The sequence below is a fragment of the Equus caballus genome, chromosome 24 (genome assembly GCF_041296265.1).
Source record: "Equus caballus isolate H_3958 breed thoroughbred chromosome 24, TB-T2T, whole genome shotgun sequence".
Classification (NCBI taxonomy): domain Eukaryota; kingdom Metazoa; phylum Chordata; class Mammalia; order Perissodactyla; family Equidae; genus Equus; species Equus caballus.
The window spans coordinates 19674518-19686954 of record NC_091707.1 but is presented as its reverse complement, the minus strand read 5'-3'; the positions used below and the strand labels follow the sequence as shown (position 1 = coordinate 19686954).

At 46.0% G+C, this 12437-nt stretch overlaps 1 protein-coding gene and 1 long non-coding RNA gene across 7 annotated transcripts in view; one reads left to right on the top strand and one right to left on the bottom strand.

Annotated features, from left to right (window-relative positions):
• DAAM1 (dishevelled associated activator of morphogenesis 1) overlaps positions 1–7569 on the bottom strand; it is a 161650-nt gene extending 154081 nt beyond the window's left edge. For 2 of the 6 annotated variants that reach the window (XM_001497278.7, XM_001497257.7), the window contains exon 1: positions 7196–7569. The gene's annotated coding sequence lies outside the window, so the exon portion shown is untranslated. Of the gene's footprint in view, positions 1–7050 lie in introns of all 6 variants that reach the window. The other 4 variants (XM_023627822.2, XM_070249707.1, XM_070249705.1 and 1 more) reach the window with 2 other exon arrangements.
• On the top strand, positions 1713–5474 carry LOC138920617 (uncharacterized). The gene is made up of 3 exons (XR_011432079.1): positions 1713–1847; positions 2447–2531; positions 5351–5474. It is a non-coding gene; the product is annotated as an uncharacterized lncRNA (long non-coding RNA).
• Positions 7570–12437: the final 4868 nt, after the last annotated feature.

Genomic DNA, 12437 nt, shown 5'->3' with positions numbered 1-12437 from the left:
AATGTAACTCACTTGCTGAATGACGTTGACCATCATCCTCACCCTTCTTCTAGGGTGCAAATCTGCAGAAGATTTATGTGGCATCAAAACACACACCAATGGCTTCCGTTACACCCCCAAGAAGGGAAAAGACCAAGACTATGGGGCTTTGGCAAAGTTTAGGGAGCTGCCCCTAATCCCGACCCACTCTTCACAGGAGGACATCTGTCAGAAGCACGTAGTTCCTTGGCAAACTGCTGACAAAGCCTTGCCTCTAACTCACGAGGTCTGAAATCAGTTCCTTTTGTAATATGGCACCATCTTTTTGCCCCAAGTGTTGATGGCTATGCACTGATATATTCACAGCATACTGTCTAGTCTCCTTTATGGTCAAGAACATGATGAGTTAAAAAAAAAAAAAGGCGGGGTAGAGGGGGGCAACTAGAATTGCACGTGCAGTTGCGGCTCCAAAACAAGGCAAAGCTAACCCACACCCCGACCTGGTTTGCATGTCACCAAAAAACTGAGCTTAGCCAACAGGCCAGAATATAAGAACCCATCTCAGAAAACAGAAGATGGGCATCTGTATTGCGCAGACAATGCCTAAAGCTCAGATCTGGGCTGTGTACTTTTGGAAGTCTAAATTCAGAAAGTCCATCAGATGGGCAAAGTTCGCTAATCGCACAGAAGATATTTTTTTCAGAAATGAAAAGGACAAAGACCAGTTTAATAGGTGACCCTAATTGCGTACCTGGCAGAAACACAAGTAACCTTCAACTCAAATCCTGGTGCAATTTATAGAGCAGAAAGAGCTCAAGTTATTACTAAAGGTGAATGACATACATAGGAAGTGTAACAAGATGAATGGAAAAAATAAACAAAAGCTCCTGAAATCAATGTCTGTTGAATGAATAGTATGTTTGGGTAGTCTAACGGCTAACAAGACTTTTGTTTTCATTTTCCCTTCCTGACGATATGCTGTTAGGGCATAACTTTCCTATTATTTCCCTAAATGACACGGTTTGTGTTTGAGTCAATTGTCTTCATTAAATATTATCAAAGTGGCACAATATCCAGTTTTAAGCCAAAAGGAAAAGATCTGTCGTAAGTCAGGAAATGACACTAACTACATTAGAAATTGAACTTGCTTCCCTAGTTTTCCACATTTAATTCACAATAGCATGGCTACGGTTTAAAAGAATTGCAATTGTATATTTGGCACCAAATTTGCTCCACTGTAAAAATAAATAAAAATCTCTCTCTTGAGGTGGGGAAAAAAAAGCTTATTTTGATATCTAAGGATACCCAATATTAGATTACATGTTTGACAACTGCTCAAGTTTTCATTATTTTATTATTTTCTTTTCAAAAGAGCTCTCACAATTCATGTTAAAACACAACAGGGAGGAGGGAAGCTAAGAAGCTATGGGCCCTCTTAACTCTTGAGGGACGCTTCCGTGGCCCCGCTCCAGGGAGAAGGGCTTTTCAGATAAAAGATTCAACCTACTCAAAAGTGATCTCAGTTAACAAATAGGGTCTCATGCTGGACAGACTCCAAATCAATTTAGAGATGGCATATAAGAGCCGTTCCTCTTTCAAATAATTTGCTTATTGTTCACATAGCAAAAAGGAGGGAGTTCGAGTTATCATTCAAACACGCAAATGCAACATTTTTAATCTTGTGCAACACTTTCAGTTCCAGAAAATCAGACTATCTATAAGAAACCATTAAATGAAGAAGCATTTTTACTCTTAATCAATCCAGCAGTTACTGACGCAGCACTGTTTCAGAATTAAGAGATGCAAAGGAGGTTGTGATTCTCCCAACTCGGTGGAGAGAAAAGAATGTAACACGTAAGAAACTAGAGGTAAGGCAATAGTGTAGGGTGTAAAGAACTAGGCTGCCTGGGTCCCTAACCTGGTCTGCCACTGACTAGCTATGTGACCTGAGCCAGGCAAGTTCCTAAACTTCTTCGTGCCTCAGTTTCCTCAGCTATAAAACGGTGATGGTAGTACCCACCTCACAGAGTTGTTGTGAGGAGTCGATGGTTACGCCCATATAAAGTATTAGGAGGGGTCTGGCCAAAGGTCAGCACCTCCCATACCTTGACTAGTAGCTGTAAGGGGTCAGTTGCGAGGTCCGGCTAAGGGCTCTCAGGAGGAAGGAGCAGAGGGGGCAGTGAAAGCTGAAGGACAGGCAGGGAAGGCTTCCTGGAAGCTATGGTACTCAAGCTGGATCTGAAAGCACGAGAATTTAGACGTCAGAAGAGTGCACCTTCCGGGTGAGGGAGGCCACTACTGCAGAGTCACAGACAGGGAAGAAAACCAGGCACGCTTAAACATCAACAAGGAAAATAAGCTCACCAAAGCTGAGGGTGTGTTTGGTAACCTCGGATTAATGGGGCTGGCGGGCACTCTGTACGCTTGCTGCTGTGCTCCTAGGATTTAACATTTAATTCCTTTTTAGACACATGTGCTACGAATGCAAACTCACTCTGAAATGCTCACTTCTCTGATCCTGGGACAGTGGAAAGGACACCAGAAAATAAAAGGTAAACACTTTTTCCGGGGCAGAAATAGTCTGCTAGAGTGGAATGTAGGTCACCAAGATCAACTTGCAGCTCATGTTCATCCGGCCCTCTTTCAGTGGGGGTACTAAGTGGTGGTTTGGAGGAAGGGGAGGGCACTGCAGATCCATCTTTCAATTCCAATCTCTATCAGCCGCTCTCAGCCACTCTAAGCACAATCTACACAAGAAGACAGTTGCTGAGCGAATGTAACTTCAAGGGAGGTATCCTCAGCCCCAGCCTCCTGCCGACATACAGAAACCGCCCTCCTTGCCGATTTCTTCAATAGCACCTGTGCTATCGGTTGTCTCTAAACTGAGCTCTTGGGAAAACCAAGAACTGATGTTGCGAGTGTTTAAGATACACGCTCACTTACAAGATTTCCTACATTACCAAGTTAGAAATTGTAATCCCAAAATAAGTGACAGTAGTCCACGTTCCTTATCCAAAGAAGAAAAATCAATCACAAAACAAAAAAGGATTTTCATTAAACAAGTTTGCTAACCTAAGTTGGCAAAGTTGCCTTGTTTCCTGCAATACAAGGATAGATTTAACACTTGGAGATACCACGAGCACAACACAAAGCCAAGGAGGGCCCCACAGAAGTGACAAGCCATGATTATTTTCTGAACCAAACAACTAAGGCTCTCAGTGGTACCAAGCTTTGTTGGAAAAGCTTGTTTCCCCTGATCCAACAGCTGTAACTTTTTAAGTGATTTCACAGAAGACCTCAAGATTCTCAAGCCAAAGCCACTCTTTAACATCCCCAAAATATTTACAAAATGAAACACTTTCGATCTTAACTATGTTTTGTTTGTAAACACCTTATTTGTTCTGATGACCATAATACCAACACTAAAGGCAGCCTCTTAAACAAAGTGGCTCAAATAAAACCACACACAGACACACTCGCATTCTTAACACCCAGAGCGTGTCCACAAAGCAAGAAAGCCAGGATTCAAATTCCTTGGCACCTACTCACAGAGCTTCTGTAAGCACCACCCAAGGACACGACCCACCGCACCCTCTTTACGGTCACACCTCCTCACTCATTGACACTTCTGAAAACCCACAAAATCTGGATGATAACTGGATTATAACAGAATGCTACAAATATTGGACAAATGTCTCCCCCCGTTCCTCTCTCACATCAGCCAGCCTGGAACCACGGACGCTGTTCACAGAACAACTCCAGCCCAGATGAGAGAGCTATTGTCCAGCTCTTCTACCCAAACGGGGCCTCGGGAGCCACTGGTGACCTGACAAAAGCCTTACGCATCTTTGCCTTGGTCTTTCTCCCTATTTTCCTGTCATTCACCTCCTGGGAAAGTTATCTGGGCCAGGGATAGTACAATAGAGAGAAATCTAGAAATGTCTGGTTTGGGATAATAAGAATTGTGTTAAGAATTCTAGAAAAAAAAGTCTATGTGGGCGAATGTATTCCAAAAGCAAATAATTACGAAATACATCTCTCTCTTTCAAACACAAGTCACATACTACACACGAGTTTTGGTTTATGCTGAGATGAAACCGCTTGACAGAAAGCTAAGAGGAATATTACAACTGATGACAGAACTATTGGTAGAAAGAATATAGATCTTGGATCTCCAATTATGGCTCTACAACTTAACACTGATGCAACAAATATTTATTAAATACCTACCAATGGCCAAACACTGCTTTAAATGCTGGAGAGACAAGGATAGACAAGACAAAGACCCTGCTCTCAAAGACCTTAGGGGAGTGGGGAAAAAACTCCATACATTGGAAATGGTGTCAGAATTATAGGAAGCCAAGAAGTAAACAGATAATTGAAGGAGATTTTCAGTCAATGATAAGTTCTAGGACAAACATAAAGAGTGAGTGCAACTTCTGATCCTGTTTCCTAGTGGGGATATAATCACCTGCTTAAAATGAGATGATGAATGTCAACCACCTGGTACACAGCATCCCTAGGCATTGACCTGCACACAAATGCACATGCATAGATGCTCATAAATACCCACTTTTCCTCCCTGAACTGCAATATCTGTGATAATCCACCTTGGTCTGAAATGAAAACAGAAGAGAAACAAAGTATTTGTGTAATTCAATTATATTTAATGCAATTAAGTTTCAAATAACTGCATTCATTGAAAATCTATAACAAGGCAAAACCTAAACAATTAATTCTTACACAAAAGTATAAATAGAAGTCCAAATACTGGGATAACAGTGGTAATATTAGAAACAATGTTATAAACAGTAATACGACTGCCTTGCCCACTTTGAAGGATTGCCATCAAGAGCCAGGCTATTTGCCATCCATACAAGTAAGACTCAGAGACATGAACCCAATGCCACAGTGTCAGAAGCTGGGTTTAAACTCTTATCTTCAGATTTCTTTGAGAAAAATAAAAGACAATGAACAAGTCCTTTCAGAGTCTTTTATACCTAGTCTTATATACACTTTTATACCTAGAATCAACCTTAGGAAACCCTCTATATCTCTTCCCACGTCACCAATGACCAAAGTCCCCCAGAGGGAAAGGGTTAACCCCAGAACGGGTAGCCAGTAATGACAGAGCCAGAGCAGGACCCAGGCCTCTTAGATCCCAGCGCAGCCGGCTTCACTCTCAAGGTCCTGCATCCTCTAGGCAGCCTTTCAGATTTTGTGAGAACCATACTGACCATACGCTAAGTATCTTGTGTCAAGAGAGGGTCAAGTTGAAATTTGAGTCTTTTTTTTTGATATTTGAATTAAAATTCATATGTAATTTGTATGTTTTAAATACGCTGTATTAATGTATTTTATTTTCTTTCAGTAATCCCTTGTGTACCAGAATTCAATTTGAGTCATTTACTTGTCCCTAAAAACTTCCCGGGACTTGCACCGAGTGCCAGTTGAGGACCGTTACTGGCGGCCGGGGAGTTCTCTTCCTGCAGAATAGCGGCGAGCTCCCTCCTTGAGAAAGCCGCCTCCAACGCTGTAATAGACTTTATTAGGAAGATGATGCAGCCAGCCTGAAAGGGAAGGAGATCTTTCAATTGTAATTTTGAGAGTTTGCCTCAGGAAAAAGGCTCCAAACAATCATTTCTGGGGAGGGACGGGGAGACAGGAATGGACACGCGAGAAGGAAAGGGATCCAAGAACTGTGTCCAAGCTAGTTACAAGAGAATGGAGAGAGCCTCTGGGCTCTGAAAAGAGGAGAGAGCAGCTGGGCCCAGGGCGAGCACTTGACCACACCCACTGGCCACGCCCTCCCAGCTGCCCGCAGAGCCACATCGAATCGAAACAGCAGTGCGAGCAGTTAAGATTCCGACGGCAGGAGTCGCCATGGCAACGGGATTCATCTTGCAGACAAACTACACTCGATTCACTAGGTCCTTCCCCAGCCTCAAGAAACTACCAGCTCAATGGGAGCAAAACGGTCACGGGTGGCATTTGCTCTTGAGGCTCTCCCGTGGGTGGAGATGAGGAGGTAGAGGATGGAGTCTAAGCATCTATTCCCGGGCCCACTAAAATATTTTATGGGGGCAAGAGACAGAACACCCCAACCTCAGGCTGTGAGCAACCTGAGAACAGAGCCACTAGCAGGGTTTGATGAATGAGTGAGTAAGCGAAAGAATAAGGGTGCTAGCGACAGTGAAAGGAAATAAAGAGGACTTTACATTAGAGTTCTCGGGCCTCACGCACGTCTCCAGTCCGAGGGCAAGCGGATCACAAGCAGCTGGATTTTCAGCCTCAGCTGAGAAAACCCGATTACCCAGCCCTCTTGCCCCACAGTGCGCCTTATCATCAGATTATTCAACACCCCGCACGGCCTTACCACCTCCCATCCCAGGGCTCCAGGCTTCGCCCCAACTCAGGTGCTCTTTGTCGAGGGAGCAATCAGTGCAGGGGCCCCAAATGCGCCCTCGCCCGAGGGACGGGAGGCAGGAGCGCTCTGCGACGCCTTGAACCCGGTCCCAAGGCAGCACAGCCTCCCCTCGCCGCTGTCCACCAACACCTTGCTCCTTCCGCAGCGCGGGTTTCCCTTCTCTCTTTTAGATCTTTAGCTTCCAACTTTGCCTGAAATATAGTCACCCCATTTCTTTCGAATGAGGCTTGAAGTGAGGGTGCCAAGGATGTTGGGGGTTCTGCTCCGACGCTGGCGGGTAAACGAGTCCCTCCTTCCTCGTCGCCACCTCCGAGTCCACGATTCTCCCTCTCGGAGGCTCCCGGGCCAGCAGCTCCCGACAGCAGCAGTGCCCGCAGTTCCCACCCGAGGCCACGACCCCCAGCGCCCCAGCCCCGGGGTGTCTGCAGCAAGGCGGCGAGTGGTACCCCGCCGGCTCTCTCGGCACCCGAGCGTCTTAGAAAGAAAGGAGGGAGGGACCCCTGTCCTTGGAGGCGCCTTCCTCTGAGCTCGCCCTGCTTTGCGCGGCGCTTGCAGCCATTTTCCCAAACCCAGCTTGGCAGCCGGGAGCTGTCTAGGTCCCGTTCCCACCCAGATCCAACCTGAAGGACGGGTTTAATATTTACCTACTGGCCCGGGAGCTCCGGGGAGGCAGCGAGAGGGCGCGCCGGGAACTCAGCGCCGGTGCCAAGAAGCGCGCCCACCCCCGCGCCACCGCGCGGTGCCACTCAATGAATGAGTGCGGCGGGCGAGGCGGCGCGTCCCCCTTACCTGAGCAGCCCCTGCATGCTGGAAAGGCGGCTCTGCGCTCCGGGTACAATGGGATCCGGTTAAACAGTTTCCTTCACAGCCGCTCGTAGGTTACCAACTCGCAGGTGACATCACCCTCTCCTCGCCTGATAGGATACAATGTGGCGCCCACTGCGCATGGACCCCGCGACCGAGCCCGCAGACTCCTGGGAGGTGTAGTCCCGATCTCTCAAGCGGAGCCTGGGTACCTACGCTACTGGCGTTCGCGGAACTACCCTTCCCGACGTAATGCTCGGCCCCTTCGTCCCCGCCCCTAGTCCCGCCCCCGCCGGGGCCCTCCCCCTCCCCGCCCTCCAGCCTCGCAGTGTTAGCGGTGGTCTTTCGGAAGCCCAGCCGCGGACAGAGCGGGGAGGGGGCGGGGCGCCCTGCGGTCGTGCCCTTTGACTTGACCTCCCCTCGGCCCGGTTCTTGCTCTGAGGGCCGCGAGGGGTCCAGGGCTAGTGCGCACCGGCCAGGCAGTTCTGACCACCCCGGCTCTTTTGGCCGCAGCTGGAGAGAGAAGATTAAGCCTTTCACTGCCTTCCCTACGCATAGCACCTAATTAATAGGACGCGCTGGTTTCTGGGTTAAGCGCGGTCCTGGAATTCCCCCACGTCCCCGAGGGTGAGGCGACGCCGACCCCGAAGGAGGGAAATCCCCGAGTGTCCCACTTGGTACAAATCAGCTTTCTGTTTTCTCTTTCCTTCTCCCGGTTAACGGAGTCCGGGTGACCAACCAGAACGCGGGGAGCAGCTTAGTTGGCTGAGCTGACAGAATAACGGAGGCTGTCACTAGTGAAAACGCGGTGTAGTAGACTAGACAGTCGCCGCAGCCCTCCGTCAGGGAGCTTGGGGTGCTGCAGAGACGCTGCTATCGCGCAGCCATGCTTTTGTTCTTCCTTGCGGCAGGCTTCCCGCTCCCATCGCTCTCAACTCCCGGGAAGACATCTTTGTCTAAAGTTCTAATAAATGACATATATGTGTATACACATACTCTTAAGTCCACAACGCTCTCTCTTCATTTTCCATACCTTTCTCTTCAAATATTTTTAAATGACCTAAACCACATAACACTGTGCTGTTCAAGAATTGATGTGATCTTAACACACCTAAATGTGTATTTAAAGGTAAGAAAAAGGTATGTAGTAGAATTCTGAACCTTTTGGAAGATTTTATTTCTAATATGTAAAATTTTTCCGTGGCATTTTTCGTTATTTAATGAATACCAAATATTATGAAAAATTAACATGGAGAGCAAATCTCCAGGTCTTTTTAAACGAAAAAAATCAATACATCTAGTTACTCCAGTTGTAAAGTAAATTATAATGCATTCGATGTCTCAGTCATATGAGGATCGGTTCACACCCCTATTTCCACTAGCAAAATCTCTAGAAGACTGAAGATTTCAAAGAACTCACCACCTAATTGTTGGTGGAAGTCTTCCTGTCGCTCTTATTTTCTCACCTCATTGTGCAACAGTAACCTGGGTTCAAGAGAATGATACATGAACTAGTTGAGGATCTCAAGGAAGAGGGAGATGCTTTGTTTTGCTGAGAGAGGGATTTTAGTGCTTAATGCTGACTTTCTTTTAACAAGCTTACTCCTTGTAGACCAGACACATTTTTCTCCACCGAAGGAAGATGACGTTGAATATTGCTCTCCTGTTCTGAGCTATTCCATCCATTCCAAATATTGTCTTAAATGGAACCCAGACAATACAAATGTTCCATTGGCCATCAGATCACAATCAGTGATATTCTAGCTAATGGGTAGGTTTAATGTATTGCAGTTCATTGCAGAAAAATATTCAAAAAGAAACTTGACCTGAGATGAGTCTAAAAGCTCTCCCAGTTTTACAACTGTGTAAAGCTTTTAGATGGAAGTGTAATCAGTGAGCCTGAAATTTACTGCGTCACATTGGATGTGGAGATTCTCTGTAAGGCAGGGCTTATCCTTATAGATATAAGTATATTATTGAGGAGGAGTAACTTTATAGGACAAATCACGTTACAGCAAGTTCTCTTGGGTCTTCAGCAATGAAGGAGGGGATAGAGTCTGCCTGGAAAAAAAATATTCCATTCTTTATAGCAATTAATATTATAGGGATGTGTCATGTTACGTGGCTCATTTCCATATGTAAAGGACATCATACACAATAGACTATAAGCACAGAAATGTGTGGATGTGCATGTGTGAGCTGTTCTTCCCATTAAGTAGATATAGATATAAGTATTAAAAGCAAGATATTGTGTTTGGAAGCATTTTGCTATAAGTGTGACGGATTTGAACTGATCGCTGCACACTGTTTCATTGGTAACCAGGGCACACAAAGTTGGCTCTTCAGCATCAGAAATACAGTCTGTGGGCCTGGGACCAGAGGAAGCGTAACAACTCCTATGGAGACAGAAGGGAACTCTCTCTTTCTCTTTCTTCCTGTCACTATCTCTCTCTCTCTCTCTCTCTCTCTCACACACACACACACACGCACGCACGCACGCACACACACACGCTCATTGTGTTTGTATTTAATTCTTTCTAGGTAACTAAGTAGTCTCAGAAGCCATCAATAACACCCACTTGGGGCTGGCCCCATGGCCAAGTGGTTAAGTTCGCAAGCTCCGCTTCAGCGGCCCAGGGTTTTGCCGGTTCAAACCCTGAGTGCAGATATGGCACCGCTCATCAGGCCACGCTGAGGCAGTGTCCCACATGTCACACTAGAAGGACCCACAAGTGAAAATACACAACTATGTACCGGGTAGCTTTGGGGAGAAAAAGGAAAAATAAAATCTTAAACAAAAAAACACCCACTCCATCTAACTTAATGTATATTCTCAAAGGATTTCTTTACTTTTTTTCTCCTTTCCTTTTTAAGCGACTGCTGCTCTTCTGGAGTGATCTTATGAAAGGCCTTGTCTTGTCCCCAAATCCTTGCCTACTAATTAGGAACTGTGGGACTGCAGAGAACAGACTTAATTGATCATCTACAGGTGGAGGAGGGGAAAGAAGCCATGGGGCATTTTGCTGATCTTTCAAAATAACCTCTCTCAGTTCTGGTTACAAAGCTGTACTTCTAGATACTGGGGTTTAGATAAGAGAGGAAATGAGACATGCACAGAGCAAGAATTTAAGTTTGCAGCCTTGGATGTGTTTTACACAATAGCTTGGTGTTTTGCAACAATTGAGGTGTGTGGAGCCCAGGTTTGGGATCAGGCCATTTCACCCACTTTTGAGCAATGTGACTTTGCTTGTTCTATATTACTTATTCTCTCTGAGCCTCAGTTCCTTATCTTAAAAATAGGACTAACAGTAAGACCTACTTCACAAGGTTTTTCAGGATTAAATTAGCTAAGATACACAAAAAACATTTCAAATTGAAAAGAACTATACAAATGCTAGTGCTTCTTATCATTTGCAATTTTTCCCTGAAGATTATCTTACAAATGTCAGCCCTAATTATGGAACAAGTTAATAAAAACCTATTTAAACAGAAAAAAATCTTATTCTTAACAAGAAACTATTAGAAATTTTACAGCATGCACGCATTATTTCAGTAATTTGTAAGTAGGCAAAATGTACTTTGAACAAACAATGAGAAATCTAGATTGAACCATGCTGGTCCTTGGCTTGTTTTCGGATCCCTACCTTGTCCTTGCAGTGCCCCAAGCTGTCCTCAGTATCACAGGTGATCTTCCCCAAGCTTCCCAGCCCGTAAAGGCTGCTGGGAGATTGGGGGGGTGGAAGGGAGCAGCCGGCAGAGTTGCACTGGGTGATGTTTCTGGCAGCTGCAATAGCACATCCCCTGTTGGACTGGTCTGTCGTGGTTCCAGCTTCTTCCCGGTCACCTCTGCTTCTGTTAACGCCAACTTCTCCCTTTGTCCCTCCAGTCTAGGGGTGGAGGTGGCTTCCTGCTGTTGCTAAGCTCTCCTTGCTTGCCTGGCTTTCAGAACTTCTATCACCCATGTGACCGATTCCCTGTCCTATGTCTGGTTTTTTTTGGTTTTTTTGTGTGTGTGTGAGCAAGATTAGCCCTGAACTAACATCTGCTGCCAATCCTCTGTTTTTGCTGAGGAAGGCTGGCCCTGAGCTAATATCCGTACCCATCTTCCTCTACTTTATATGTGGGACGCCTGCCACAGCATGGCTTGCCAAGCAGTGCCATGTCCTCACCCAGGATCCGAACAAGTGAACCCCAGGCTGCCCAAGTGGAATGTGCGAACCTACTGCTGCACCACCAGGCTGGCTCCCTATGTCTGTTTTAATTACTTAGAATGGTTTTTGTTTTCGTGGTAGAACAGTTAACTGATATCCTCATGATTTAGTTCAAGTTCTTTTAGGGGCAAGCAACAGAAACTTTCTGTGGCCAGTTTATGCACAATAAAGAAATAATAGGATTTACTCAAAGGATTAAACGAGGGGCTGGCTCCATGGCCAAGTTGTTAAGTTCGCGCGCTCCGCTACGGCGGCCCAGGGTTCGGATCCTGGGCGCGGACATGGCACCGCTCGTCAGGCTACGTTGAGGCGGCGTCCCACATCCCACAACTAGAAGGACCTGCAACTAAGATATACAACTGAGTACAGGGGGTTTTGGGGAGATAAAGCAGAAAAAAAAAAAAAAAAAGATTGGCATCAGTTGTTAACCCAGGTGCCAACCCTTAAAAAAAAAGGATTAAACGACCAAGGCGTCACCTAATAACAGGCAGGAACCAGACCAGCTCTGGGAACCTAAACAGTGGTGGGTTTTGACCCTTCTCTCCAGAGCTTTGCACTCATAGCCCTCAGTCACTGGGTCTCCTCCTTCTGAATTTCAGACTCCTGAGCGAAGCAGATTGCCCTATCTCGAGGTGACTATCACTGACTTCCTTATCTACAGCGCTGGTTCCAAAAGTGTGGGCCCCAGACCAGCAGCAGCATTATCACCCGAGGGCTTGTTAGAAATGCCAGTGCTGGGGCCCCACCCTCAGGTTTACTGGAAAAGAACCTTCAGGGCTGCATTCCACAGTCCTCCAGCTTAACAAATCCTCCAGCTGATTCTGACACACAGGAAAGTTTTCCGACACTTTCTATAGCAAAGATTACAAGATCATGTGGCTCACATATGATCCCTCAGTCCTATCCCTGTGTGTCTGGGAGTCTTCCCAGAGAGGAAAAAGTGTTGTGAACTTGGCAGCCACCCCAGGAGGTGTCGGCTAAAGCTGGTAAATAGGTCAGGGTCTTAATGGTAAAAT